At 42.5% G+C, this 27,139-nt stretch overlaps 1 protein-coding gene across 8 annotated transcripts in view; it reads right to left on the bottom strand.

Moving 5' to 3' along the window:
* The window catches only part of ADGRL3 (adhesion G protein-coupled receptor L3), a 769,462-nt gene extending 745,078 nt beyond the window's left edge, over positions 1–24,384 (bottom strand). For all 8 annotated transcript variants that reach the window (XM_067556899.1, XM_067556894.1, XM_067556893.1 and 5 more), the window contains exon 1: positions 23,186–24,384. The gene's annotated coding sequence lies outside the window, so the exon portion shown is untranslated. The remainder of the gene's footprint in view (positions 1–23,185) is intronic.
* Positions 24,385–27,139: the final 2,755 nt, after the last annotated feature.

Raw genomic sequence — 27,139 nt, 5'->3', positions numbered from 1 at the left:
GCAATACAGATGGGCTTCAAGTGTGAGCTGTGTATATGAGACTATATCTAAGGCACTGAAATTATAGTTTTCCTTCATGTTAATTCTCAGATTTCTGTAGTTCTATGTGAGTTTCAAAATGACTCTACACAAAGTAAGGAAAAATGTAGTCTTGTCTTATATGAGCATGCCAGAGTTGGGAAGAAGAAACACAACACCACACCCAGCACAAGACACATTGATCTAGCATTCTATGGAGCATGAGGCACAGAGCCCAATTAACACAGGAGGGGTCTGATTTTCAAAGGGGATAGTAACCTGCAATTCCCACTGGAATGAGAGGGGACCTGGGAGCCCTCAGAAAAATAGACCAATGGTATCTCTTCATTGATCCCAGGGGCATGGAGATAGAATAGTTACACGAGGGTTGAGCCAGAAATCCACACGGACGTTATGGGGAGGAACACATGCTGCTCCTTTTGGAAGCAGCACTGAAGAGTCATGTAGAACCCAGGTGACTATTGCAGCCCCCAGCCTTCATCTTCAACAAGAAGGATTTGATGTATTGGAGAGGGTTCAGAAAAGAACCACAAGAATGATTAAAGGATTAGAAAACATGCCTTATAGTGAAATGCAAGAAGATCAATCTGTTTAGCTTAACAATGAGAAGGTGTAATCAAGCCACTCTAAGTCTGTTAAGTACCTATACAGGGAACAAATATTTAACAAGGAGCTCTGCAATCTAGCAGAGAAAGGTCTAACATGACCCAATGGCAGGACGTTGAAGCTAGACAAATTCAGACTCGAAATAAGGTGTACGTTTTTAACAGTGAGAGTAATTAACCATTGGAACAGTTTACCAACAGTCATGGTGGATTCTCCATCACTGAATTTCTACATCAAGATGAGATGTTTTCTTAAGAGACATGCTCTAGGAGTTATTTTGGGCAAGTTCTGTAGCCTGATATACAGGAGGTCAGACTAGATGATCACAATGGTCCCTTCTAGCACTGAAATCTATGAATCTTTACTGCACACTGACTGACTCAAGGAACCACTGCTGTTCAGCTGCCTCTGTTCTTCTCTCCTTCCCCACCCATCCCGAAGACATAGTTCTGCCCTAGATTTGCAACCTTTATACAGAAAAAGATGTTAATAAGGCCTCCAGATTGCAGCATACAGACAGTCCAAACACAAAGGGGACCTGACCTCAGCTGGAACTACTGTTATACAAATAAATAATAATGGTAACTCCCACTGAAGTCAGTGCATATATGAACATAAATATATCCCCCATGTTGTATTTAGAAATTTCTGCCTTTTTAACATCTTTTCAGAATTGCTTTTAATTATATTTCCCATCTTTATGACTGGTAGTACAGTATGTCTATGTGGAAAGATTACTAAGAAAAAGAAAAGGAGAGAGAGAGAGTAGTAAAAACACATAACAGGGTGTCACAAGTTATACATTCATGATATGTAAAGCACAGATGAATTGTTTATGAAAGTGGCTAAAAACAGAGGGAAAATTGTCAGTCACACAAGATTCCATTGTGCTTTTATTTATTTCTGCAGCACTCAAGGTACATGCCTTGCGCCAGTTCAACGTCACTCACCTGCCCTTGGGAATAATGAGAGCTTTTATTAAGGATCCAGGGTCCTTAAAGACCGTAAGTTATTTCAATGTATTTGAATAAACTTTCAGCCATTGGCTGGACTGACAATGAAGCATTAGGTACAAGTTTGTCTCACAGGTTAAATTTAAAATAGAAATGAATTGCCAGGCCCTAGAGATTGGTTTTATAGTTTTCTGCTATTAAAAAAAAACCAGTTCTATCACAGGAAATGTGGTAGTACAATAGAAATACCAACTTAAGTAAATATCTGTGGCATAAATGGACAAGGCAGAAGTATATATGTCCTGTGCATCAAGTTCCAGCATTGATTTTAAATGGTTTTTGTGCAAATATGTGCTAACCACTTTCATGTTCAACAGACTATCAGGTCTGCACCAATGACCCACATCCTATGGCTCCTGGTCGTATATGGCTCTTCAGGGCCTTAGCCATGGCACTTCTGGGCTTCATGCATCTAATAGGCATTGTAGTTGATGCTTGTGACATAGTCCATTTTGGCAGGGTGTAGTGGAAGCAGCGGATGCAGGTGGATACGCAAGTTAGGTGCTCTTAATTGGTACTCCAATTCCTTAGCCTGCCTACCAGGCAAGGCAAACGTACCGATGCTTCCTGGAAAGCTTTCCAAGTTACTTGATAGTCTCAAAGATCTGTGTTCAGTAAATAACTTACAAAACCACTGCAACCATCAAAAGCCCAAAAAATTCAGAGCAAAGGTTAAATGTAAAAGAAACCCAAGCATTTATAAGTAAGGAAATGTATGGATGAGCCACACAAATAACATCACTCTCTCAACTTCCCTTCTTCGCTCCTTACTTATACAGTGTGTAAGAGATGTTATTTTTGGAACCAAGAAATCTGCTAAGGTCTTTCAGAAATCCTTGCAGGTGGAGAAGCGAAATGAGGTTATATAATTGGTTTCATGCACAAACCTCCCCAACAGCAAGTGTAATTCATGAAAGAACAAAGGTTATTGTCAAAGTGGGTTGATTTAAATCAAAGGGATTCAAATCAGCAAGCAGGAAACCTTGATTTTAATAATCAATTTTAATTGTGTTTTGCATTTGTACTTTTTAGCTATTTCCCTAAAGAAAGGTTGATTCTCATTAACTGGCAGCCATTAAAATGTGTTGATTTGCAACTAAAAACAGCTTTTACACTAAATTTGGAGTTTCTTTTTGCTAACCAGGAGGATACACTACAGCTATACATATTTATGTAAGCGATTATATAGCTTAACATTCATTCAGATTCTTAATTTTTTCATTTTTACTATGGTAGAAAATGGCAAAGGATGTGCTTGCTATTTACAAAGATGATTAATTTTTTACTTGTGATTTGTGTCAAGCTGTATTAGGATGGAAATTCAAATTCAATTAAAAATGCGCGCACACAGCATTTTTTATTAAATAGATCTACCTTAAAAATGCTGGATACAAAAGTTTATGAATACATGTTTTTCGTTTAAAACTAACTGATTTATTAAAACAGTGTGGTGTGGTTAGTGTATTAAACTGATTGTTTCTGGTCATTGTGTCCTCAAGATTTTAGAACTAGTAGATCTCACACCTACTTTTTATTCACAGATTTGAAGAAAACAAGCTTTCCTGCTTTTTCAACTCCCACGTGGTTTCTTAACTTTTAGTGACCTAGTCATTGAACTGAACAAACTGAATACATTTGAAATGAAGAAAAGAGTCTCTCTGTACCTTCAGAAGAGGCTACTGCTGTCAGAAGCTTTTTTAACACATCAGCAAACTCTGGTTCCAGTTGCTTAGCCATTGACTTGCATCAGTTCAGCGAATTGACTTTTTTTAAAATTTGGCAGAGATGCACTGCTTAATGTTATCTTTTGTATTTAATTTATTTTAATATATTATAGTAAGTTTAGGCCTTAACATAGATATCAATTTCAAATTTAATTTTAATATTTTTAGTTTAAAAAAAACAAAACTATGTAATTTAAAATTCCAATAACCTGATTTAAATAATAAAATCTGATAAAAATCCAATTTATTTTATTTTTTTAGATCGATTTTTATCCATCCTGGTTAGCATGCAGAAAAAGTGAATATGTTAGTTTCATAATCTGGTGTAGGCAGTTTGTGTATATTGAATCATTAACTCTCGGTCCAACGACATTTGTATAACTGGTGCTACTTGGAAACGTAATTAACTCTTTAGATCTCAGAAATGACTTTACAAGACATTCAACTCAGTGGGATTTCATGTCCCCAGGAAAGATTATCTGTGTTGGATCAGATATATATTCTCCTTGCAATACAGTCCCTTTTGGTAGGGCACAGTGGGGCACAGGATGCCAGGAACAGGTTCCTGACCTAGGTGCACTTGCTGCTTGTAGAGATGAATTAATAATTTGTAACTAATAATTCATCAGAGTACTTTCGCCTCTTCTTCCGTTCATGGAGGATCAGTGAGCAGGTCAAGATCTCCAGTTCACAATCACTCAGCAGATTCGTCTGCAAATGTTTTAAACTCTCTGTCATTTGACTGCAACTTTTCTTTGTGAGTATGCCCGCTATTTGATTGGGAAGTCACATGATACTCTTTCCAGTCCCTGAACAGACAAATCAGCAAACAATTCCCATACAAATACTCAAAGGTGGAACTTTGAAATTTGCTTTCCATGAACAAGTCACACCAGCAAAAATGTGATTCTTCAAATATTCACAGAAAGCAAATAAAACAGGAGTGTAAACACGACAAATTCATGTAAAAGTTCAATTGAATATCCACAGAACATTTTTGCACTATTCACTAGCAAGAGCACAAATCATGACGGGAAGCTTAGATGAATCGACTCTAGGGTTTTGTTTGGGTTTTCTTTACACATTCATAGACGTCTAAGGCCAGAATGGACTATTATGATCATCTAATCTCAACCACAGCACAGCACCGGGCATTTAATCCAGTGATTCTTGCATCAAACTCAACTTCGTAATTAGAACATTTGTTTTAGAATTCTTGGGTTACAGACTCCAAGAGATGGACTATTTACCTCATCCCTTGGTAATCAATTCCAATGGTTAATTACGCTCTTTTTAAAAAACTGTGCCTTATTTCCAGTTTTCTGCAGCAAATATCTCAGGTTTACATTTGAACGCTTTCTCTTTGTAAAGAACACAGCTAGAGTACACATTCTGAAAAATGAAAGCGTTGAAGTCCAGCATTCCACAGATTATTCTAACATTTCTGAATCACCACTGAATTATTTCTCAACTCTGCCGACAGTCATCTCAAAATTGAATACACTAGATCAGTTTCATTTGAAATTTCTAGGCAAAGCCAGTTTTGAGATAATATGTTGTGTGTACAGGGACCAGCATTTTCTAAACTTGATTAAGACCTATTTTGCTAAGTCCAAACTCCATCTCAAAAATGACTCGTCTAAATTAATGCAAAATTTTGGCAAAAAATATTCTTTGCTGACCAAACATGCAAACTATGAAGTGGAAATGGCTTTTTGAGGCTTTTAGAGAAGTAGCTAGAATCAGGTTTATAAGGGAAATCAGGTTTCACCTTAATTAGGGAAAGGAAACTGTCTATTCATAGGAAAGGAACAAGAAGCACCAAGCAAACAGACAGAGCAACAGGAAAGATAACAGGATCCATTTCCTAATTATGACTTCCAAAACATAAGTAAAACAGGGACCTATATTTAGGGGAGAATATAAAAAGAAAACAAGGACTCCCCAGTTCCAACCCTTACATTAGTCAAAAAATGGAGATAGGAGCAATGATGTTCATTTATCTTTTTGCATCAATCCATGGTGATGTCTTGTTGCTACTATGCAACATCACCACATATTGGTGAAGAGCACAACACAACTACTGCAATGAAACATCAAGACATCATGATGTGATTAATTTGTGGCTCCCAGCAGCTCCAACAGATGATGAACTGCCTCTCCAGCTGCTGAAGGCGGAGTACTTTACACAAAGTGGCACTCCTAATTGATTGTTGTTCTATGTGGCCCTGTTGATGAAAGATGTCCTCTCTCTTCAGTTAACTAATTTCACCACATTACAATACTGTAAGTCTTTACATATCACCTTTTCATACTCTGGATCTCAAAAAGCACTTTATGTAATGAGTTATAGTGGTGGAGGGATTGTAAGAAAACAGAGCAGCCAGTGTATGCCCAGAGATTGGCAAAGGCCCTTGGGACTTCAGAACCTGTTTCACTGAAAGGGGAACACTGGCCAGGATGCAGTTTTTGAGAACAGTGGGATCTCCAGCTTCCCTCCACAATCACTAACAAGACAGTAGCGAGGAGGGTACAATGTTTAACACAGCAGCAGCTCCACCTTCGATACCTACCCTGCAAACAAGTACATCTTTAACTGCTCCCATTCCACCAACAGACAAAAAGTTACAAACATACAGAACTGGGGCTATAAATACCAAGATGATAGATGTCTTAGAAATAGTTGATTAAACAGATACTAGACAGCCCCTCCTGTCAATCACAGACAGGAGCCCAGTCTATTGAGGATGTATTTAATAAATGACAGCAGGTGTCTAATTTGCACCCTAGGCAGCTATACTAACTTAAGAAACAATAATTCAATGCAATCAATAGGCATATAAATCAAGCAGCACCTCCACAAAATAGGATAACTAAAGAGCCAAGCTGCACAAGCTTAATAAATTACTTAGTTTGTTCTCACTTCAGGGCAGGTATCATCCCTCTCTCATGTTTTGTACAGTGGCTTCTGCAATGCGGCCCTGGCAACACTAGAAATAAATAATAAATTCCTCACTTTACCTGCATGTCACTCATTGACTTCCTCCACAGCTCTTACAGAAGGAGAGCTTTGCAGGAGTGCTCACTGAAAGTCAACAGCTTCAAGATATTGTGCACAAGATGGCTGGGGGAGGGGGAAAAAGGAGTGCATTCCACAAGAAAAGGGGCCCCCACAAAGAACTTCCTGACAGCAGCCTTCTGAGAAGGGGGGGGGGGAAGGGATGCATGTCAAGATCTGCACAGGCACTCAAACTAAATTGTAGCACTACAGCATCGGGAGAGAAGCAGTATATCTCAGGTAGACAGGCTGCTGGTCTTTTAGCCCCAGATCATCAAAGGTATTTAGGCTACTAATTTCCACTGATTTCAAAAGAAGTAAGGAGCATAAATATCTGTGGGGATCTGGGCCTTAGGGCTTTATACATCCCACTCTACTCTCCACCCAGAAACCCATAAGCAGATCAGAAAGCACTTGGCTGAACATGATCCGCTTATCAAGCGTGCTGCTGTATTCTGCACTGTAGTACCGGACCCATGACTCTTATCTTGCATTGGAGCAGTCTGATGAAGCAAACCCTTTAAAACGAAACTGCCACAGTCAGAATCCTCAGCCTTAAAACAAGGGGTGGGGGGACGACACCTCATCAGCTGAAGAGCCAGCCCACAGTCTTTTTTCAAATAGACTTTCACCACTTATTCAGCAGTTTGGAGGTTGGGTCTAGTGGGTTCTGGTGTTTTGCAAATACTTGCAGAAGCAGAGGACATGCTGGCATGACATCCAGGTATCGTTAGTACACATCAGCACGCTGACTTCCTGCGTGCACGGCTCCAGAAGCCTGCGTGCTTTATGTTCCTGTTATAAGGTGCAAGGAGAGTAGTGATAAAGAAGGGAATCTGTGAGGCCTTCCAAAGCGGGAACATCAATAAACGTGAGCCTGATTCTGCCACCCTTATGCAGTGACTTAGTCTGTGAGCAGCCTCACTAGAACAAACGAGACTTCTTATCAAGGGCTATTCAGCCCCAGTAAGGGTGGCAGAACCTGACCTTGTGTTATTTGCTATTCTGTACTGGGAGTGCTCAGTAAGGGACAGAATGTGAGTCCCTTCTTTGTGTTGACCAATACTTAACTCGATCAGTAGCCCTCGGTGAGGCCAATGGGTCCATGTGTGGAAAAAGGGGCAGTTCAAAGTGAGTAAGGATGTCAAAATTTGTCCCTATTACTACTATTTTAATTGTGTGAATTCAGTGACTGTGCAAAGTACTGAAAGAAACTGAAGCCTCAACCTTCACTAGCTGGTGGGTATCCCAATTCCACCACAACCACAGCCAGTCCCCTTCTTAAATCCAGGCTCCTTTTTGGCTGATCACCTCGCCCTGCCCAAGACAAGAAGCAGCCATCCCGCCCTTCACCCAGAATAAGATAGATAAGGAATGCAGCCTTGGTATCTGACTCTCAGCTAGCAGGAGTGACATAGAGCAGCAAGCAGCCAGAGGAACCAATTCTCCCAACATGGGATGTGACAGCACTGAGGAAGAGGAATGGGCAGCGGCAGTGCAACCTGCAGTCTCAGACTACTAGACAGGACTTGCACATGCACACATACTTACATTATGGGCACATAACCCGATCACCACATTACAGCCCTCTTTCTTTTTAATTAAAACTAAACTTTCGTTAAACATCAGTGGATGCCAGATGAAATTTACTCTTTTTTTTTTTTAAAAAGCCACTCTTGAAATTTGTCTACAGTGGACCTTTTAACTTTACAACCCTTTTAGCAGCTACAATTTTAAGTATTAATACTTCTTTTTAATGCTACTGTTCTGAAGTGTCTCACCTAAAGAGGAAAAATGAAGATGTGCATTTTATTTCAAATGATCATTAAAATTTCAGAAACACATTACCGGGATTTTTACAGAGGCTCAGCGTTGAAATTTTCCTACAGGGCCACTATCTGAAAACCTAATTAGGCCATGTATTTCTAGAGAAAATTAAATGGCAAGCAGGGTTTAATCTGGCAAAGTTTCCAATTTCATTTTAGCTACCGACTTGCAATTTAAACAGCACAGAATGGAACCGGACCATAAACTTCTGTGGAGCTGACTAAATGGATCTAAACTACATACACATCCATAGGAAGGGTCTCTATTTAGGGCCTACCCTTCAGGCAGGTGCGTGATAAGGATGGAAGATCCCTTTCCCTCACCCCTTACACAGTGCATGTAATACATAGGCCCATCTGCAGTCCCTGCACTCCAATGAGCACAGGATCTCTACCATATGGCTGCACTGGGCTCCACACAGTACCCAGAGGAGTCCATGAGACACTCTCCACTGGCTTCAGTGGGTGTTAAACCGGGGAAAGAAAGCTGTGCCCCGGATAGGGCTGTCTTACTGATCATGCTCCTCTAGGGCACAAGTAGGGGAAGCCTGTCTTGAGCTCGCTCAGCACGGTCTAGCTCCACCCTGCTATCAACACCCAACTGCACCCAAAAGACACAGCACAGGAACTCAGGGAGGAGGATGCAAGACTGCCCTTGTTCATCTATAAACTGAACCTATGTAAAATGATCCATCTGAGACCATATGAGTTGAGAGCTCATGCTGGGGTTCCTCATTTCCCATTCCCACACACTTCCTACAGAGGAAAAAAATGGATCCTATCATGTCTAGCTGCAGATTGGTGAAAGAGCCCCTCAAAAACAGGCTTGGGGAACACTTTCTATATGCCACAGATTTATAGATGACTTTTTTTCCTCATAAATTAGGAAACAATGCAACTCACTGTCCCAGTCGCCTTATAGTTAGAAGTAATCTTCTAACTAGGCCAATCAAAAAAATCATAGCAGAATGTGCTGGGCTCCCAGCAGCACAAATTAAACCTGCTGATTCTCCAGGAAAATATTCCACGTCCATCTGATCAGTTACACTGAGAAAAGAAGAAATTTCTGTGTGACTGGAAGGAACAAAGGCTCAGTTCCACAAAGGGACATAGGTGCTGTGATACTCTCACAACATCTAACATTTAAAAAAACCACTGGCACAACAACGTAATTCCCCACAGCCTGCGTTAGGCAGTGCCTTACCCAAGGCCTGGGGAAAGCGAGGTGCCTTAGAATGAGACACCCAAACCCCAGACGCTGGGGATCCACCTAACTAGCCAATGGGAGATGCAAACCAGAGGGGTATTTCCAGCCCCATTCTTCCTTCAGAGATAGGTGCCTAAATCCAAGCTGCAGGGAGGCCCGTCTCTGCTTGTGATCCATAGCCAGGAATGCCTCTGCTGGAGTCAAGCAGTTTGGGCACCTAAGTGGTTCCTTGTGAGAAGGAGTTAAGTGCCTACCTCACTCCACACACAACAGCTGGAGGAGTTGCCCACAGTTAGCCCAGTAGCTAGCGCACTGGGATGTGGCGGATCCTGGTTCAATGCTCCCAGCTTGCTAAAGGGAGAGAAAGGATCTGAACCAGGGTCTCCCACACCTCTGAGTAGAGTGTTCGAACCAGTGGGCTATGGGAGACACTGATGTGGGGCTCCCTCAGCCTCTCCTGTTGAAGCAGTTCCATTTCAGATTAAATAACTGAAGAGTTATGAGGCCAGAAAGAGAGAATAGCTCTATTACCTGGTGGTAAAGGCAACCACCTGCGAGACCCAGGGGCCAGTCCCCCTGGAACTCCCATCACTCTTTATTTATATGAAGTGGAATAGCTTCAAGTGACGTTAGGTGCCTATCAGGTGAGGTGGCAACCAAGCGGGAGTTTTGTGGACTACAGACATACAGAGAAACTGTTCCAAGTACCTTTGTGGACCTGGGCCACATAACTTAACAATATAGCTTTACAGAAAATAGACACACTAACCAAACGACATGAACAGCTTGAGAATCAAAAGTTAGTGGACTCAAAAGGACACACCTTGGCATATCATTAAAGCAATGAACTCACATCTTTGACTGACTCATACAAGAAGTGGCTTTGGTTTTATCTCTAGGAGAAACCACTTAATCACCACCTTTCCCTGAAATAAAGGAGTATATACAGCTGCTGCTCAGTGCAGGGAAAAACTGGAATTGAACAGAATGCAGTTTTACAGCAGAGGTGCTCCAGGGCTTCCTTCATTCATGAGCAAACTTTCTCTCTTTTTTTTCTTTTCTTTTTTTTTTTTTTTAAAAGTCATTTTTACAAAGAAAGAATAAGCTGCTCTAAAAATAACATTTCTCACCTTCAGAGATCAACAGAGTGTGTGTTTATATTTCAACTATGGAAAAATACTTCCAGATATTTTATGTTCATTCTCAGTCCCACACGAAAGGAAAAGTAAGGAACATAACCATGTGTAAACAGCTGCAAATCCTATACACTGCTCACATTCAATGAAACCTCATCCCTGTGAACCTAGGAGTTACATGGAAAATTACAATGAAGTAAATGTGTTGGTGGAAAAACAACAACATAGGTTGCATACATCCGATAACATACCATGGACTCCTTTACTGGTGTGAGTACATTTACCATATTTATATCAGATTGTGACTTCATAAGGAAGCACTATAATTGAATATTACTGGAACCTATAAGATCTTGCAGAAGTTGACAAGAGAACATTTCTCTGAAGTTCACATTTAAGTGCCATCAGAACTAACATGGATATAAATACAAAGGGCCAGATTCTGTCTCATGGACTAGTACCCTACTCCACAAGGGTTTTCATGGGTCTGCTTGTAAGGAATGTGGCCCCAAACTGTAAATGTCAATTAAGCAAATATGTTTATTATATACAACCAAACAAGTGTGCACAGCATTACATATGCTTCAAGATACATTGACATACAGTCCATAGGACATATGGTCCATAAAGTTAAGCACATACATAACTGCAGGATGAGGTAAACAACAATCTTTGTAAGGTTTCACAATTCTGCTACAAGCTATGGCAGGCTAATTTTCCTGTGTATACAGCCTGTTCTCTCTTGTGCACTTGTGTTATCTGCTCACTCTCTCTCTCTCTCTCGTCACCCTCCCTATGCAGAAAAAAACCCCACCGTTGCACAGCTATCTCACTGTCATCTATTATTCAAGAAAGGTCTCATTGAATAAATGTCTGTTCAGAGGCTCTAAACAAATTTCATTTCTGAACACCACTGTCTGCAGCCCAGCGGGCTATTTCAGCAAGATAAGATCACACATTTAATCAAACGCTTCAAAAAAGAAATACACACCAAGTTTGTTTAATAACGTCAAATAATAAAAGTGCAATGTTGATGGCATACTAATTTTTAGTGTTCTTTCTTCTTTGAGGGTTGTCTCAATTGCCAAGGTCAAGCGTACATGGGATTTCTACTAATTAGGGTTTCTAGTAAGTGCTGGCTACTCTCCGGACCTGCTTACTCAAGTCACTTAACTACGGTTTTACCCAAAACTACGGCAGTCCCCCTTCATTTTCAATTAAACGACTGCATACATTCTATCCAAGGTTGACAGACACAGAGGCAACACCACAATGGGGTTCTGGGTCCATGGTTGAGACTCTTAGGCATTATGATATTATTTATTTGTATTAACAACAGCACTGCTACATCAATACATTATGGGTAGACTGATGACAGAATTAGCACCCTTACAAGTTAATAAGGAACCACCAACATCAATTGCTGCACAGATGTTGTAATGTATACGGGAGTTACAAAAAAGAGCCCTCCTTTCTTGACCACCCACTCCTTATCTGGTTACAGCTCCTATTGCAGTAAATTGGAGTTTTCTGTAAAGAAGGAAGTGTGACCAGAACACGCAACATGAGCTTTGCCATTTATTTTGACTGCAGCAAGACTAGCCCCCAAGAACAGCAGGAATCAACCCCAGAAATCCAGACTGCATGATCTGCAGCAGTTGGACCAGGTTTCCACTGTGTGCCATGATGGCGATAAAGTAGTCACCAATAACCTGTATATCATGCAGACTTCTACATCTAGGGTCTAATTTTTGTCATGTTTCCAGCAATGCTACGGAGACAGACACTGTGATCTGGTTTTTCCTCAAACCTACCTGAATTTTGGGGCAAACCTGGAGATCCTTACTCTGGGCCCAACTCCAGCCCCGACATCCATGGGATTCTCCCCACCCAGAGCTCTCCTTCCTGCACAAACTTCTCAGGAGGGTGTTCAACGGGTACTGGGATCCATGTGGTAGAAAGAGCTGAACCCTGAGAAGAGTGAGTAGGCAGGGCCAGACTTACGCGGGGAGACATTTACCACCCACCCCTTCCAATGCTCAGGATGGAAGGATAATACAGACCCAGACTGTATTATCTTCCCCTGCAATGGGGACCCCCCCTTAACAGTGTATCCAGGGCCACGCATTGTCTGCTGCTGGAGTCCTGTCACACATTCTCCAAGGGCACCATATTGAAACAGGGCGCACACTGGAGACCCAGGTTTTCCCATGGGAAGGGACAATTAGACCCTCTGGTCTGACTCAGGTCAACTGCTGATGAAGTCATTAGGACTCTGCCTTAAAAGGCCTGAGTAAAAACTGAAGGTCAGATCCTGTCTCATGCAAAATGAGATCTGACTTCTCACGTGTATTCCCACTGAAATTAATGGGATTGCTCACAGAGTAAGGTGTTCTACTCATTGTAAATGTAACAGTCAGACCCTGGGAAAAGAACAGCAGAATCAAGCCCTTGATGTAGAAGGGATGTACACCTGCATTTCTTGGCAAATTAGGGGTACTAGAACACCACTCTAATTTTATGTGCGAAGTCTTAGTTTCCAAAATTAACTCTCTTCTGTGCGAAAGGGCCATCTTTCACAGTTTTTATACATACTATTGACAGGCAGGTCCCGATTGATCAATCCATTTATAATGATCTATCAAATACACTACACACTAACTGTTGATTACTTGTCTATAGAAATAATTTACCTCTCCATAAAACAGGCTGAGAGCTATATTTAAAACACCTATCATACTGAATTTTGCAGAAGGATGCATACATCATTTTTGAACTGAGGTTTAAAAAACAGTATTTAACTTTTAATATTTCTTAACCCGCCTCCCCACACCAAAAGAAAAATTGCATCCATTAAAGATAATGGAAATGACCTTCCACTGCAGCAGCTTTACACTATGAAACATCAATGATGTATCACACTCACACTATTCACTTCCTCTAGAAGGAAATGGAGTACATACTGTATTCTCTCTAATGATTAAAGGTCCAGACTGTGATATCGTCACTCACTCTGAATACCATTTTACACCACAAACTGTCCTATCAATGGGACTACTTGAGGAATAAGGTGCTAATCAATGTGAGTAAATATATCAAAGTCAAGCCCTAGCATAGCTAGCCATTTAGCATAGAACCCAATGCCCTATTATTATTTTTAAAATATAGATGCAATAACTATAAATAAATAAAAGCAGCAATCAAGAGGCTTAAGTTACAGGGCAGACATTTTTGGTACAAAAAATGTAGTAGTTAAGTATCTTTAAAAAAAAAAAAAAAAAAAGGAGGGCCATCCTCATTGAAGTAATCGACAGGAATTTGCATCATTTTGAAATGACAAAGTGTCAGCCCGTGACACACAAATACTGGCAAAAATGCTGTGAAAGCAAAGGAGCTAAACACAATCTTTGAAATCCCCTTCAATTCTACCCAGCAGTGAAATCTATTCACAAAGATGGCTATGAGGGCTTCTCCCACCCCCACCCTTTCCCTAGCTGCCTTTGGAATAGCTTTGAGGGAAGAAAGGTGAAAAAACAGGGAGCCATTGAAAAAATCTCCTTATGGGGTCAGCTGTCAATGGAATGCATTTTAGTATTCAGGATATCCACCCATGCAGAACATCAAAAACTGGGCTTTGGGTCCTTCCCCTATTCTCACAGGCTTAAGCTAATGCTCAGTTTCTGGAGCTGTACTGAATAGCAACACACACTGCCTCTGCAGGACTTGTAAACAGCAACACAAGCCGATCAAACAGAACGGGGGTGTCATTTCTACTTAATGTTTCCCTTTTCATGTTGCATACCTACTCTAACACAACAAATCTGGTACATTAAAAAAGGTCAACTGCTCCAAAGCTCCATGTGTTAGCGTCCTTTAACATACACCCTTTCCCTCCTTCCAGTGGGAAAGCAGACCCATACATCCGTGGATATAGCTGTTGAATTTAAATGTTTTATCCCCAGCTTTTACAAAAATGTTATTTCATTTCTGCACAAAAAGAGTAAATTGCTTGTTATTTCCAGAGTTACACATGTTTAAATCTGAACTCCTCTAACACCATTTGTATTTAAATCATCTTTTGGAATCTGAGATTCAAGGTCTCATGTTGTTTTACAACAGTGCAGTGAGCAAACATTTAGGGGTATGAGTGCCATCCACTGAAGGAATCCCTGAACTCATGTTTTTTGTTTTTACCCATTTCCAGTTAACTCTAATAACACAAAGCTTAAAAAGCTGGTGATAAATTTAAAAACAAAACATGGATTGTATACAAAAGTCCTGGTAATGGCAAAATGATGTGTCAATGTCAGGTTAATAGATTTTTTTTTTCAAAGTTTTCCATAAGATTAACAGTTCTTGGCAATTTACCCCACCATTGAAGTCAATCCTCTGATGCCACCATTAGTAGTTGTGACATTTACATTCATGATGAGATTACATTTCCAATCCCATTCTATCTGAAGCCAACTGAAAAATTCCCATTGACTACAATGGAAGAAGGACTGGGTCCAATCCTTTCAGAGTGAAAGAGGCTGCGGGAGTACATAAACAAGAGCCAAACAAGGACCAACACAGACTTCAACAAAATCTGTGGCTCCCTCCATGCTTTGGAAAAATTGGGCCACTTTTATTTAGGTGCCTAAATTTGGATGTTGGTGCTTAACTTCAGGCAGCCATACTGAAGCATTTTGATCAAAGATTTTCTTTTCTTCATACCTACATCCTTAACAAATAAGGGAAAGACCAAAGGAAAAAAAAAGATGCAAAAAAACATTTTCTCTCCACAGAATTCCAAAAATGTCCATGAAGCGTTAAAAGCATTTAAAAACAGAAAGCAAGACTGGATCTAGTTACAGCTTCTCAACTAATAGCATTTTGTTTTTCACTTTCCAAAAGTTAGAATGAAAAATAATGTTACTTCATATCTAACAAAAATTGCCAGATTAGCCAAACATTCCTGTCCCTCTAATTTTGAACAAAGGGTCCCCTTCAAAAGTTCAAACATTAGATTTACGTCTGTAACTAGCTACTTGACTGTTAAGAGGGGAGGAGGGGTGAAAGGGTCATTAGTGAGAAGACTGACAGCTTTTAAAAAACATAATATATAATGTGTGCATGTGTATGATTATTAAAAATGTAAGTAATTTATGGGAGATTTACAGATTGCCTCAGAGGTTCACCTCCTTTAGATCAGTCTTTGGGACAGGAGAATCAGCTTTGGGGGTACTGGAATCAAGCATTTCAACTCCTTATGAGAGATCTAATTACAACAGAGCTACTTATATGCACACACTTTAAGGCAGCAATCCTGCAAAGACCCTTATGCCTCTATACTGTCCCAGCAACTTCAGCTTAACTCTGCATGGTTATAAAATCCCAATCATGGAGATCCTTTTGTAGAATCAGGCCCTTCAGTCTCAGTATTTGACTTAAATTTCAAAAACATTCAATTCCATAGCTGAGTTCAGACACAGTGCGTCAATTCTCAACTGGAGTAATCAGCATATGGCAATTTATACCAGCTGAAGATCTAGGTTAATCTGTTCAAAACAAGCACAGTGAAAAAAATTAAACCAAGGGCCCAATCCTGTATCACTGAAATAGAAGTTTTGCTATTGACTGGAATGGGCGTTAGATTTGAAGTATTCAGTTTATAATTACTAGAATTCCTCCTGTTTGATCGCTGAAATGTTGACTATCATATTTTCAAAATAAAAGGTATAATTTCATCAAATTGATGATGTTATGCTATATCTTAACAGATGTGATGTAAAACTTAATGACACTTAGGCATTTAAATGATACGCGTAACTTAATTTTATCAGAATGTGACAGCTTCTAAATACTGCTTTACTCTCCTCTAAGCAAGATTCCTTTCATGACCCATGAAATTCAAAATGTCTTGATTTTCATTTGCATGTTCTCACTAATCTAAAAAATAAAATATAGTTTTAAAATATATAGAGTAGCCTTCAAGTTCTCAATTATTTACCCTGGTTCATTAAGACTGAAATACTGCTTCTTACAAAAATATTAGATCACAACTCCTAGAACAGTGATGCTGAAAAAATATAGAAATATATTTGAAACAATACTGTAGCTAGGTCTCTTTTATGGGTCAGTCTTTTTCAGTTTTGATCAATAGATATTCTTTACTCCATCCTGACTGTTCATTCTAAGTGGCTCCAAAAAAACAAAAATTGAAAACTTGATCTGTGTTAAGTTTCCTAGATGAATTTGTTTCAATTGCACACAATATATTCTACAGACTACACTGTCAGATGTTGTGCACTTCTGTATTGAAGTGTTTAACTACAGATGATGTGGTAGAAGTCACAATATTTTCCAACAGCTCAGGTTTTCAACAAAATGATCTGTTGGCTTATATGTTCAAATATATACTCATACACACACATATATTATACACATGCACCCGCCTTCTGACCCCCAAGGTCTAATCCAACTCTTGCTGAACTCAACAGTATTCCCTTAGAAGGGTAGGCAAATTGTTTGAAGTATAAATGAAAAAAACATGGCAATGAAATTCTGATTAACTGGTGGCAGAATTGCAATATTGTATTATATTAATTTGTACCATACCAGGATCCACAACAAAGATATTTAAAAATGTGTTTTGTTTTAGTCTATGTACACCAAGTTATCCCAGTCTCTCCTAGAGGAAATGAATGGAGGTTTCAATCAGTTAGGAAAAATCCTATTGGCCAGTGCTATGGAACAATCAAAAAAGTAGTCCAAAAATGAGAAATTTAACTTTTTATTGCTTGCCAGGCAAGCTTCTACCCTACAATAAACAAACCTCTGGTGCACTGATTGACAAACGCATCTGTCCTGCAGCTGAAATTGGAAGCTGGCTTCATACTTCAGATTCCACATATACACCACTGAACAGAAGAATTCAAAATTTGCCCAATGGGCCCATCAATTTATCAAATGTCTCTTCTGTCTCACCTCAGCCAGTAGGCCCCCATACCAGAGATACTTAATTACAGGCTCTAAACCTTCTCCCATTAAATTCAATGGACGTTTTGCCACTGCTGGCTTTAGTTGGAGCAAGAACACAGTCTACACACACACACTACAAAAAGTGCTGTCTGGAATGAAACTGCTTCTTGGTACATTTATGATGAAATTGTAGCTAGAAGCCAGTATTCATTGCGGACAACCAAATTGAAGATCAAGGTTGTCTCCCGACAAGCCAACCTTAAAGTGTCCTAGCCCGCAATCAGGAATGTGACAAACGGTGGGCGAGTGTTTTAAAATGGGTACCTTGTGCATTACGCATTACTCCTACTCAGGACTGCCAACCTTGCATTTTAATTTTTACTGACATGAAGATCTGAAGTTGATTTTTTTTTTTTTTTTTTTTTTTTTTTTTTACTGACATGGTAAACTTTTTACTGACATTACTAAAAATACCATAAATACAATAATGTCACAAAAGTGTGTACTCACTCGCGATATTCTGTACACAGGAATTCGGAATCACGCCATTGTTTTAGTTGCAGTTAATTGATCAATCGGGTTCTTTGGGTGTTTACAATAATAGAAAACAGCAAATTGATAAAGTCATGGTCAGTGTAATTTTATGATACAAGGAGTGATTCTGAATGACGACAATGTCAAAATACAATATGTTTTATTTCTACCCAATTTCACAGACATTTTCATTTATTTATGGGTTTACAGACAGTGTTAAAATTGTACTTTTCTTATTGACTGTCCATAAATTAGGCAATGGTTGGCAACCCTGCAACTACATCTAACTCAGAGTGACAGTATGAGCAATGGAATAAAGTTTTAATATGTGAGGAAGCACATCAAAGATTTGAGTAGGAGTCAATTTCTCTATAGATAAATAGCCAAGATTTTTAAAGTGGGTGCCTAAAGCAAGGCTCTTCCATCTCTGTTTAGGCACCTAAAGTAGGCGGCCTGATTTTCAGATGTACTGAGCACCCAGTAGTCCTCATGGTCTTCAAAAATCCATGGTTACTGCTGGGTACTCAGCACTTGTGAAAATTAAATCACTTGCATGGGTGTCTAAATAAGGAATTAAGTGTTTAAAGTTTACCTCCTATTTTCAAAATCTTGGCCAGCAGCAGGTGTGAAAACTTCGTATCAGAGGCTGGCATGGCCATACTTAAGAATGACAAATTATTGTTCCAGTGTTCTATAAATATCCCATAGGAGAATAAATGGCTACAAACCAAACATTTTCTGGTTCTTCAGACTATAAATACTTCAATTTTTATATATCTATATATAGATAGGTGCCTTTTCACTATTCTTGCTCTGGCAACTGGGCAGCTGTAAGAGGAAATGGACATCAGCAGAGAAGAGCTACAAGTTCAAGGAACTGGAGTGAGGTCATTTGGGTTCTTACACATATAGGAAAAGCATCTTAATCCCCTACAAAAAGCAGCCCAACAGATTGCAACAGCAGAAGAATGGCAGGTCTTTGTGGTTTTCCATGCTCTTCAACAGCCTCAGAATTCTCCCGAATAATCATGAGGTCCTAACACTCAGCATGACCTGAGCCACAGTATCTCTGAGATCAATTTTTTTAATATGATTTCTGGATCTTCCCTAGTTAGGGGCATACCAGGAGAATGAATTTTTTAGCCAGAATCACCTAGATCAGTGTTTCTCAACCTGGGGGTTTAGAGGGGTCGCAAGTGCAGAGCTGGTATTGGGGGTGGCAAGAAAGGCAATTGCCTGAAGCCACTGGGGTGCCATGAAACTAAGTTACATGCCTCAGCCCCGTGGGGGTGGGACTCAGGCTTCAGGGGTACAGTAGTTTGGAAAGGTTAAGAACCACTGACCTAGATCCTAGCACAAAGACACTCTCATATCTATTGTGCAAGAAAAATATGGAGCCAGCACTCATGTGAAACTTAAAAAAATAGGCTGCGATACAAGTAACATTCCCGGACAAAACTCCACACTAGTCTCCATACCCTGTCTCTTCCTATAACCCCTTCCTGCTCTCTCAGTCCCACCTCCTCCACCTGTCTTGGCACCTTATTTCAGGTATAATGGACAATGTAAAATAATCCTCTAGTAAATACACACCAGACCTCCCATCCCCCCACATGCACTTACATCTGAAGTTTCTAAAATGTGACCAATTCTAGGGAACATTCCTGTTCCAGTGGCTGCACTCTTCTCTATATCTCATACTTGTTTTTATTGGTACTGTACCTATTTGTGCTTCTAATGTGAAAAAAATCCTCAGGGCAGGGAAAATATTCCTGATTGGACAGCCTGACCAAGTGTATAGGTCAGGCACACTTACAGTGCTAGACAAATGTCAGATAATAACACAGTTTGCCCATCCTTCATTTTTCACTCATTTCATAGGTTGTCCGCTCCCATATGGACAATGGGAATTAGTAAATAATGGAAACAAATCTATTTTAATGTTCTTCAACCTTCTCAGATCACCAGAATTTACATCTAATAAAACAACAGTGTTGGCTAAGGAGGTCCATGCCACACCTTTAGAAATAAATGTAGAAAAAAGGAGATGCAAACAGCCCCCAAAAACATTCATTTAACAGGTTTCATCTAGCACAAGTATTTTTGAAGACCTTCCAATTTATGCTTCATGGGAAGGATAATCTGGCTCATCTCACAAGGCCATGAAATACCTTCAGAAACATAATTTTTGTAACTTTCTATCTTCTAACACATGCAAGCATACCACTATCCAGTCAGTAGATTCAATGAGAGGTCTTACATGTTCACCTAAAATCTGCTCACATTTTACATGTACCTAACCAAGCAATCGCTTCTTTTATCATATGCAGACAACACAACCAAGTGTATATCAGGGAAGCAACAGGGTGTGTACTGTATTCTTTAGTTAACGAGAGCAGCAAGGATATAAAACTCAAGCACTCCTACCATATCTCCTTCAACTAACCATTACAAAAGAAATGGACACAACCCTGATGACATCACAACTTGTGGAATGTATGAATACTATGGAACACATGCTGCTAGGAAACAACGGACAGCGATCATATCTAATCTTCAAATATACAGCCTTGGAGGCATTTACGATGAATTTTCTAGATTGAGAAACAAATCATTCCATGTTCCCTCAACAACCAACTCTTGCCTTGTGGAGCAATCCTGCTGAATGGAGACTCAGTAACCTTATGCTTGCTAAAAGGTATTAAATTGTTTATACATTCAAAAATTACAGCTCGCTGATTTTTCTCTGACTAACTTGCACTACAATTAAACACACTTTTTGCTAATATTAAATGTTCTCTCTCTCCCCATGCAACCCAAAAGATAAAGGAATACTGTATATTTAATTCATCTGAATGGGGGGAGGTGAGTCAAAATTCAATATTTTCCTTTTAAGAACCTCAGAACATTTGGAAATGGATATGCAAAATATCTGCATCTGTGTTGATTTTGTTGTTGGTTTGGTGTAGTAACAAGAGACACTACAGTAACCTTTAGTACTCTTAGCTAAATAAAGAAAGAAGGCTTATAACAAACACCAAACAGCAGCAGTTTGAATCACAACAAAGGGATTGTATCACTGCTATTAATATTGTGGCTACTGATATTTGAGGTGAGTTGCTCTACCTTAAGAAAAACAAGTCATAACAGAGCACTAACCTTAACTTTGTAACCAAACACCAGCACTGATACATAGATTTTTCTCTCCTGTTATTGTTAAATAAGGACAGGGTAGATTTTTTTGTCTCTCTTTTTTTGGACAGAGGTCCCTTTAACTTGTACACCTGATATAGCCCATAAAACTCTGTAGAAGAATTTTTCCAAATGAATACACAGTAGAAACATTTTTGTACCCCAAGCCCTGGAAATTATGATATATTGGCTCCACAAAACACACCCTATTTCTCAATATATAATAGCTAGTACTGGCTATGCTCTCTTACTAGATAGCATTTCAAAATGATAAGAGAAAAGCCTTCAAAAGACTTCATTGAAGAGTGATTTTTTTTCTTGGCTTGGCTTTGAAAATCTTGATCTAATGCTTTGGAATAATCAGTGCAACAATACAGAAAGCAATTATAACTAGCAGGCTGCCTATCTGCCTTATAGCAAGACACAGAAGGCATTTTCCCCCTTTCCCTGTCTCTAGCAATCTCCACATTTCCTAAGCAGCTGGCTTTCATGGAATCAAAACCGGGAGTGCAAGAACTCTAATACTTCCTAATGAGCAATGTGAATGAGAAAGTAAATACAACAGACATCGGTTGTTTTGGCTGTAGCTACGATTGTTACAGCGACACACACACACAACAATTCATTTTTTTCGGCTGTTTACAAATTGTTTTAACTACCGCAGAGAAGAATCACACGCGAAATCGAGAGAGGCTCCTTTTCTACCAAACTCCCTATCTCTTTCGCAAAAATATAAACATCTGTGCCTCTATGGGGAGTCGGGGGAACAAAACAACCGATCCTGGCTATACTGTTGCTATTGGCGACATAGGCTTAAGTACAATTAATAAGATCCAGTCCTTGAAGACACAATCCCAGGTACAGAGTGCAGATTTTGGGACGCTGCACCCAACATCTTCATGAGCACTAAATGCGCCGATCTTTGTTAGACTAGAATACGGGAAAGGGTTCCTCTCATGTACCAATCAGCAACCGTACAACCAGATTTCCAAGTTAAACAGTCACAGGATGATTGCAAGGGAAAGGCAAATAAATAATTAAATGAGCAAATAAAGCCAGCACTCAAGAAAGGGATGCAATTTTCATCCTCCACACCCTTCTGTATCGGCCCCTCTTGCTCACATTTCTCGCTCTGCTGTACGCCAGCTCTACATACTTGCAGCAGGCAAACGGAGCTGCTTCAAACCCGGGATCTTAAAGGGAGGAGGGTAGCAAGGTTGAATGGCTCTTAAAATCCTCTGTGGTCTAACCTCAGCGGTGTATTTCTCCCTCGTTCCCGGCTGAGGCGGTGTCTGGACCTACCTGTAACCCGGAGAGGCTGGGGAAGGTAGGGTGAAAACCTCTCTCTTCCCCCCACACACGTAGACCTAGTTTAGCAGCAGGCATGAAGATTGCCGCCCCCCCCCCCCCCACAAACACACACACACCCATGCCAGCCGGGAAAGTGGCTGCTTATTGAAGCCCCCCAAATCCACCCACCCAGCCACGGAAGGGTTTGCACAGCCGGAATGTCACCGGAGCCAGGAGAAACACCAACCCCCCCGCAGCAGCCAGCCGCGGTGCCTTGCATCGGAAGCCAGAAAAGGGCGGGGGGAGGAGGAAAAAAATAGAAATTTAAGCAAGCCCTCGGGTCTCCTTTATATCCCCTCTCCCCAGTAGCCCACAGCCATCACCTGCACCTCTCTGCCGGCCGGGCACGCAGGCACTTGCCGGTGCAACCCCCCTCCGGGTCACACGCTACCGAGGAGGCGCCCACGCCGTGCAATGGCCCGGTGGCTGGGGGTGGCCCGATGGAGACTCCCCGGAGGGTCGGTGAGGGGGGAACCGTGCTTTGCCCGCACCGGGGGAAGAGACAGGCGGCGCGCGAGCGATGGAAGCTGCAGTTACCTTCCGTCCCCCGCCGGTCCGGGTCCGGGTCCGACTCCGGGAGCAGCTACGTCCCCATCAGCTCCTCGGCAACCTGCAGCAGGGGAGCCGCCGCCGCCGCCACGAGCCAGCCAGCGAAGCCAGGGCGACGGGGGCGGACGGAGATGGGCGGGGGGGAGCGCTGAGCCCGCGAGGAGGCGGCGGCGGCCGGGGGGACGGTGCGGGGGGGGGTGGATAGAAACCCGACGTCGCCCCCCCTTTTTTTCCCCTTCTTCCCCCCCCTCCTCGTTCTTCTGCCACAGCAGCCCCTCCTCCGCGGCGGGAGGGGGGAGGTACCGGCGCGCCCCCCTCGGCGCTGGCCCCAACTTCACAGCCCGGCGAGCGGCGGCCGGCAGCAGCGCGGAGCAGAGCTGCGGCTGGGCAGCTGCGGCAGCAGAGTCATTCCCGGGGCGGCCCCCCTCCGCCCAGCCCCGGGCTCCCGGGCCGCTGCCGCCGCCGCCACCGCTTAGGCAGGAAAGAGGCGGTTGCAGCTGAGGAGAGACCGCACCGCAAAAAAATCTTCCACCATACCCTCCCCCCCTCAGCCGCCTTCGCCTTTTCTTCTCCTCCTCCTCCTCCTCCAGCCGGCTGTCAGAGCCGCTTCTCGCGCTGCAGCAGGGGGGCTCGCGGCTGCTCCGAGGAGACCCACCGAGCCCGCCTGGGCGTGCAAAGGGGAGGGGGAGCTGCACCCCGCCGCCGCCGCTGCGGGGGAGGGGCGCCAACGGTTGGGGCTACGGAGCCGGCCGAGCGAGCGGGGCCGGGTGTCTGCCCGCGCGCGGATGCTGCTGCTGCTGCTGGAGGAAAAGCGGCCGCCAGCGAAACCCGGCTCCGGAGAGCGCCCCCCCCCTTCACAGTCCCCCGCGTGCGGGCTGCGCGCGGAGCGGACGCGGGCTCCACCTACCGCGCGGCACGCGCACTGAGGGTGGGGGTGGGGAGGCGGCTCGCAGAGGCGGCTGGCAGGGCTTGGGGGGGGGGGCACCGGCTAGGCACTGGGCGATCCCCTCGAGCCCGTGGCTGGTAGCAGAGCGGAGGGCCGCTGGGCCAGGCGCTGCGCACAACCGGGAGCCGGCCCCTGACAGCACCCCCAAAGGGGAGCAAGGGGAAACTGAGGCACGGACGGAGGCGTGGGGAGTCATGTGGCCAGCCCGCAGGTGAGACTCTAAGGGCCTGTCCGGGGCAGGGCTGTCCCTTACTCTGTGTGTGTGCGCGTGTGCGGTGCCTAACGCAACTGGACGCTGTTGGGGTGGGGACGGTGCTCGGGGCAAGGCTGTACTACAACCAATGCATACATGTATTTATGATGATGAGGGGGGGGAGGGGCAGGGACACACACTCTCACACACAGCGCCACAATGCCCCCTGCAGTGGCAGTTGGTTAATCCCAGCCCTCCTCCCTCTCCGCCCAAGCACTCCTGCGTTTTGGATCAGCACCCCTCACGCACCTCCGCAACAGGTGTCCTCAGCTGCAACCCAGCAGCAGCTGCCCAGGCCCTCCACCTTTTCCCTACGTTTTCCATCCCTTTCACGTCCTCTCTCCTGCCACCTTGACCACAACTCTCTTCTCCTCTCCTGCCCTCCCACCCCTCCATTCAAACCCCCTAGCTTCCCTTCTCTTCCCTCTCTGTCTCCACACAAGGGACCTCAAATTTCCTCCTCCTCTCTCTTCCCCCATATTCTCCTCTGCCCTCCTGCATTGCATCTCCCTGGGCTTCCCTTCTCATCCTTCCAGCTCCTCTGATGGGAGGGTGATTACACTGCTGCTTCCAACTCTGCAAGTAACTATAGTAGAACTTCAGAGATAGGAACACCCCAGTTATGAACTGACCAGTCAACCACACACCTCATTTGGAACAGGAAGTAGGCAATCAGGCAGCAGCAGAGAAGAAACAAAAAAATTCAAATACAGTACAGTATTATATGTAAACTACTAAAAAAATAAAGGGAAAGCAGCATTTTTCTTCTGCATAGTAAAGTTTCAAAGCTGTATTAAGTCAATGTTCAGGTGTAAACTTTTGAAGGTACTGCCATAACATTTTGTTCAGAGTTACGAACAACCTCCATTCCCAAGGTGTTCGTAACTCTGAGGTTCTATTGTAGATCTTAGCTCCTGATGGAACCAATCTGAGAAGCTCTCACTCAGGTGGGATTTTCAGCCATGCTCGAGAGGAATCACCCTTCTAATTGGCTGCCCTCCCCACTGCCCTGCCTACTAAGGGAAGAGCAGCCAGTCAGGATTGCTGCAGTGGCAGTCAGCCTCTCCCTCCTCCCCATCCCAAAAAACTCTGGCTACTAGGGAGAGAGGGAGCAGAAAGAGCCCAGCAGATCAGACAATGAGTCAGTTAGTTCTCTGCTCCTCTCTCTTCCCCTCTTCTTCTAGCGTTACTCAAGATAGTTAAGTCCAAAGCAGACTGCGAAGAGTTACAAAAGGATCTCATAAAACTGAGTGACTGGGCAATAAAATGACAGATGAAATTCAATGTTGATAATGCAAAGTAATGCACATTGGAAAATATAATCCCAACTATACATACAAAACCATGAAATTTAAATTAGCTGTTCTCATTCAAGAAAGAGATCTCATCCACTCAATATGCAACGGCAGTCAAAAAAGCTAACAGAATGTTAGGAACCACTAAGAAGGGGATAGATAATAAGACAGAAAATATCATAATGCCACTATATAAATTCCTGTTTTGTCCACACCTTGAATACCGCATGCAGTTCTGGTCACCCCACCTCAATAAAGACATATTAGAACTAGAAAAGATCCAAAGAAGGGCAACAAAAATGATTAAAGGTAAGGAACAGCTTCCACATGAAGAAAGAATTAAAAAACTGGGACTTCTCAGCTTGGAAAAGAGATGACTAAGGAGGGATATGATAGAGGTTTATGAAATCATAACTGGTGTGCACAAAGTGAATAAGGAAGTGTTATTTACTCCTTCACATAAACACAAGAATCAGAGTGTCACCCAATGAAATTAATAGGCAGTAGGTTTAAAACAAACAAAAGGAAATATTGCTTCACACAATGCACAGTCAATTGTGGATCTTGTTGCCAGGAGATGTGAAGGCCAAAACTATAACAGAGTTCAGAAAAGAACTAGATAAGTTCATGGAGGAAAGGTCAATTGATGGCTAATAGCCAAGATGGTCAGGAATGTCCCTAAGGTGTCCCACAGGGTGTCCCTAAGCCTGTGACTGCCAGAAGCTGGGACAGGACAATAGGAGATGGATCACTCAATTGCCTGTTCTGTTCATTCCCTCTGAGGCACCTGGCAAAGACAGGACATTGGGCTAGATGGAACATTGGACTGACCCAGGATGGTCATTCTTAGCCAGGATTGGGCAGGGAGAGGAGGATGAAGAATTTCTGGAGCTGATGAAGGAGCAGAGGTGGGGGTGGAGGGAGCAGTACCAATGTGGTGACAGCACTGATGTGGGAGGTTGGAGACTTCATAATTACTTGCTGGGCTGGTGGGTGGCTGGGTGTTGGGATGGGGGGAAGACACATAATTAGATTTTCGGGGAGATACTGGGAATGCCACACCTTCAGACATCTAGTAACAGGGGCCAAAACCACTTTGTCTTTGGGAGCATTGGCAACACTGTCATATGTGCACACCCACGTTGAGGTGGGCCGAGAGAGTTAAAAAATCAAGTAAAAAGTCAAGACAGACCAAACACTACAGTACGATGTCTGGGGTTTTTTAAGCAAACCTTATGCTTTTGGGGCCAATCTCACAACTTTCGGGGAGCTGACTCAGGGGTTTTGATTTTGGGGGGTTAGCAATGTTGTAAAGATGCTGGATGGTGTTGGGATGCCCAGCAACAAGCTGCTTTCAAACTTTCCATGACTCACAGCATTGTAAGGGTTTTGTAATCTTGGAGCTATTTCCAGCGTGCAACAACAACTAATACTGATATGAGAAATCC

This window comes from Emydura macquarii, unplaced genomic scaffold, assembly GCF_026122565.2.
Source record: "Emydura macquarii macquarii isolate MOO-44397 ecotype Brisbane River unplaced genomic scaffold, CSIRO-AGI_Emac_v2 contig_1790, whole genome shotgun sequence".
Classification (NCBI taxonomy): Eukaryota; Metazoa; Chordata; order Testudines; family Chelidae; genus Emydura; species Emydura macquarii.
This window is presented reverse-complemented; position numbering and strand designations above follow the sequence as displayed.